General features: G+C 36.3%; 1 pseudogene; it reads left to right on the top strand.

Annotated features, from left to right (window-relative positions):
* Nucleotides 1–637: 637 nt before the first annotated feature.
* On the top strand, nt 638–1,665 carry LOC100926703 (annotated as a pseudogene).
* Nucleotides 1,666–4,177: the final 2,512 nt, after the last annotated feature.

Here is a 4,177-nt window from a genome sequence, read left to right as displayed (position 1 = left end):
ATAGGATTTCTTTTTTTTTCCACAGTTTACTTTCTTTTTGTTATAGCTTTTTATTTACAAGATATATGCATGGGTAATTATTCAGCACTGACAATTGCAAAACCTTTTGTTACAGTTTTCCCCTTCTTCCCTCCATCCCCTTCCCCAGATGGCAGGTTGACCAATACACATTAAATATGTCAAAGTATATGTTAAATACAATATAAAAATACATAGGATTTGAAAGGAAACCAATTATATTAGAATCATTAAGAAAATGTAAAGGAAAGAAAGAAAGAGAGAGAGAAAAAGAAAGGAAGAGAGAGAGAGAGAGAGAGAGAGAGACAGACAGACAGACAGACAGAAGTTGTCTTATATCTCCCATCCAGTAACCTTCTGACCAGACCTGACTTGAGGCAAGAAGGAGTTGAGGGCCTCCAGAGTTTAATCTTTCTGGACAAATCTAAAGAAAAGAGTGTTTCAACAAGAAACCAAGACAAAAACTCCACTTGGGGGAAGGTCTAAAATGTGCCAATGATTCAGCAGATTTTCTCTCAGAATCAGTTACCTACAAATAGCAAATAAACTTGGTGAGTTCCTCAAATACTCTCTTCCAGTTTCTTCACAGGCACAAAAGAATGTTTCTAGTTATAAAGCAATTCATAATCAACAGCCAAAGAAGTCACAGCCAGCACCTGTAATTTATCCCACATCAGGATCACCAAATAACATTCTAAACAGTTATCTCAGACATCAATGTCTGCATGCACTCCTGAAAAGGGAGAAACACCAAAGCAGAAAAATGAGGAAATAACAATAAAAAGGCAGTGGGTATTGGATGACACTGAAACTGGTTATCCTTTGAAGAAAGAATAGTTTGAAAAATGCTTATTTGGCATGAAAGAAGCAAGGAAAGTTTATCGTGGCACTTAAAAGAGGTAAGAAGGAGAAATACAATCTCATATTACACATCCTAATATTCTGAAATTATTTGCTTATTTTCATGATGGCACAAGAGTTTACCTAATTCTAGAATATGCACGTCATGGAGAAGTCTACAGAGAGCTTCTAAAGCTTTCACAATCTGATGAACAAAGAATGACTTCTTACATCACAGAACTGGCAGATACTTTATTTTACTGTCCCTCAAAAAAAGGTGATTCATTGACATATTAAGCCAGATAATTTACTACTTGGATCAGATAATAATAGATTGAAGATTTTGGCTGATTAGTTCATGTTCCAACATCTAAGAGGCCAACACTTTGTGCAACACTTGACTATCTACTGTGATAACTAAAGGCTTAGATATGTGATGAAAAAGTGGACCTGTGAAATCTTGGAGTTTTCTCGTTGGAAAACCTCCCTTTGATGCAGAAATATATCAAGAAACTTACAAAATTTCAAAGGCTGAATATAAATTTCCTGACTTTGTAAAAGAAGGAGCTAGGAATCTCATTTCAAGGCTTCTAAAGCATAATCCTTACCAAAGATGCTAAAGGGGCTCCTTCAACATCCTTAGATAAGAGCAAATATTTCAAAATCACTAAGCAGCCAAAAAATCAAAGAACCAAGCAGTATAAAATCTGAAGATTCTTGCTTTCTAGAAAATTTTATGCAAGAGTATTATGTTACCATACAAGAAAGCTACTGAGTGGACAGAGCCAAGATGGTGGAGAGGACACACCATCTTTCTGAGCTCTTCTTTACCCTCAAACTATTTTAATGAAATTCAGACTCCAAATTAGTGCTTGACTGTCAGAACTCACGAATATTGGGAGTATAATACATTACCAACTGAAGATAACCTCAATATTCACCAAAAAAGTTCTGTTTTTGCTCACGCACAGGGACGGAATGGGGCTAAACCAGGAGCAGACTCAAGCAGATAGGCAGTAAGAGCATGGAGAACAGCTCAAGCTGAGTAGACTGGAGGGGGGCAGGGTGTGGTCTCTGCTGGCAGAAAATCTGCAAGGAGAACTCTACCACAGTGTCAGCTACTCTGCCCTACGGGCAGCAAGCCCGTAGATCAATAGAGAAGCTATAAACACAGGAGGTAAGGACTATAACCCCAAAACACTAGAGTCTCTCAGGACTTGACCACACCTACCCAATACCCAGAGTAACTCAGCATGATCCATGCATAGCCACAGTTGCTGTTCCCAAAGCAGACACTGCCTTTCCGCTACCACTGATTTCAGCACAACTGCTAATCCCAGCACAGCCAATGAGTGCTGTCCCACTGCCCTTTCACTGCCACTTCCTATTGTCTGTAGAGACAACTTGGAAATACCCCATTGCCCTCCATAAGCAGACCAAAGCATTTTTTGGTTTGGTTTGGTTTGGTTTTGGTTTTTTTGTTTTGTTTTGTTTTGTTTTTTAAGTAAGCAAAAAGGCAAAGCGGGCTCTAACTATAGATAGCTTCTGTGCTGAGAGAAGATTGCAAACACTAAAGAGACTAAAAACAGTGTATCTCTAGATGAAAATCCAAAGGTGGATATGATCTCCTCCCCACCACATAAGGCTCTCATAGGAGAAATTTAAAAGGTTCCAAAAGAGAGCTAGAAGAAAAATGGGAAAAGGAAAGGAAAGCTTGGCAAGAGGTTCAGGATAAGGCATATAACTCATTAAAAGATAGAGTGGAAAAAGAAAACAACTCCCTGAAAAATAGAATTTGCAAATTGGAAAAGACAAACAACTCCCAGGAAAACAGAATTTGTGAATTGGAAAAGGTGAACAAATCCCAGGAAAACAGAATTTGTAAATTGAAAAAAAGAAAATAATTCTTTTAAAAAATTTGACAAAATGGGAAAAAAAATTCCATAGAACAAAACAAGTCATTTAAAAACTCAATTGTTCAAATACAAAATGAAATTCAAAAAGTAAATGAAGAAAATCACTAAAAATCAGAATTGGACAAATGGAAATGAATGAATCAAAGAGACACAAAAAAATCAGTCAAACAAAATCAAAAAAAAAAAAAAAGAAGAAGAAGAAGAAAGAGAGAGAGAGAGAGAGAGAGAGAGAAATAGAAAAAATGTTAAATACCTACTTGGGAAAATAACAGACCTGGAAAATAGATCTAGGAGAGATAATCTAATTATTGGACTCCCTGAAAATCATGATGAAAAAAAGAGCCTAGACATTTTTTTCAGGAAATCATCAAAGAGAACTGTCCAGATGTCATAGAATCAAAAGGTAAAATAGCCATTGAAAGAATTCATCAATCACCTACTAGAAGAGATCCCAAAATTAAAACTCCAAGGAATATTTTGACTAAATTCCAGAACTATCAGACCAAGGAAAAAATACTACAAGCAGCCAGAAAAAAAATTCAAATATCGAGGAAGCACAATAAGGATCACTCCAGATATAGCAGCATCCACATTAAAGGATCGAAGGGCCTGAAATCTGATGTTCCAAAAGGCAAAGGAACTTGGAATGCAACCAAGAATAACTTACCCAGTCAAACTGTGCATTTTCTTCCAGGGAAGAAGATGGATATTCAATGAAATAGGTAAATTCCATTTATTTCTGATGAAAAAACCAGCGCTAAACAAAAAATTTGACCTCCAAATATAGAACTCAAGAGAAACCTAAAAAGTAAAAAGAACTCTTGAGAACTGTATTTCTGTTATGGGTATACATAAATAGTACTGTATAATTTGGTTTTACTGTTATAAAAAAGGAAGAAGAGATGGAAAGAAAATTGTATCAGGAAAAGGGAAAAATAGAGGTAAAAAGAGAGAAACTACATCTCATGAAGAGGCAAAGGAAACCTATTATATCTGAGGGAAAGAAGAGAGGGGGATGAACATAGTGTGAATCTTACTCTCATCAGAATTGACTCAAAGAGAAAATACTAAACATATTTAGTTTACATAGAAACTTCTCCCACCTCATTGAAAAGGGGAAAAGGAAAAAGGGAAGGGGTAGGATAAATAGAAGGGAATATAGAAATTGAAAGGGAAAGGTTTAAGAAAAGGGGAAGGACTTTCAGGGGGAGGGAGGGATTCTAAAGAGGAAGGACTACATGAGACAAGTGATGCTCATAAGATTAATATTAGGGAAGGGGAGAAGAAAGGAAAGAGAAAAGTATAATTTGGGGGCAATAAGATAGCATACAGAATTAGTAGTTTTAAATATAAATGTGAATGGGGTAAACTCCCCCATAAAGTGAAAGTGGGTAGCAGACTGG

Source organism: Sarcophilus harrisii, chromosome 2 (assembly GCF_902635505.1).
Source record: "Sarcophilus harrisii chromosome 2, mSarHar1.11, whole genome shotgun sequence".
Lineage (NCBI taxonomy): Eukaryota > Metazoa > Chordata > Mammalia > Dasyuromorphia > Dasyuridae > Sarcophilus > Sarcophilus harrisii.
This window is presented reverse-complemented; position numbering and strand designations above follow the sequence as displayed.